Below are 774 nucleotides of genomic sequence, written 5' to 3' on the forward strand. Positions count from 1 at the left end.
CGCGGCGCGGCCCTCCCCCCAGCAGGCTGCCGGGCGAGGACGCGACCCCGGGGCCGAGTGTGGCGGGGGGTGCGCGGCGCTAACCGGGCCCGGCCAGGTGGGCGGGCAGGCAGGCGAGGGTTAGCGCATCCTATGCAAGGCCCTGTTTAGCGCAGCCTTTACGCACCTGCGTAAGCACTTTGCAGGGTTTGGACCCCGTAAACGCAAAAGTAACAATAAAAAAAAAATGCATTTAACGTTTGCATTTTGGAAAGAGACCTTTTGCAAATCCTGTTATAGGCTTCTCTTCGAGTACTGAAACAAACACAAAGAGATCTTTTGGTTTGCTACTTACATGAAGATTTCACACTCATCCATCCCATCCATTAGGGAATGAAACTGATTTAGTGCTTTTATATCAAAAAATGTTTTGCAAACATCCTTGGGATGCCCATGTGAAGCAGACTCATACACAGCACCCAGCTGAAACTGCAGGAAGGATAAGCAGCGTACAATTATCCAAGCTTGAATTTGGCTGGARGATGGAAATAATCTGTGTGTTTCATTGAGTCACCCTGTCCAGCAACGTTCCCATGAATGGACATGAAATATTGACATTAAGGAACAGATGACAGTTTAACAACGAAATAAATTAAACCATGTTATAGCAATTAAAATTATTGGGTCATGATCTTAAAGRGGGCATAGCAATCACAACTCCCTTAGAAGTTAATAGGATTTGGGTATGTTAAACCCTTTTCAAGATCAAATTCCTAATTAACTCTAAGGATCCTA

The sequence above is a fragment of the Apteryx rowi genome, unplaced genomic scaffold (genome assembly GCF_003343035.1).
Source record: "Apteryx rowi isolate R43461 unplaced genomic scaffold, aptRow1 scaffold_100, whole genome shotgun sequence".
Lineage (NCBI taxonomy): Eukaryota > Metazoa > Chordata > Aves > Apterygiformes > Apterygidae > Apteryx > Apteryx rowi.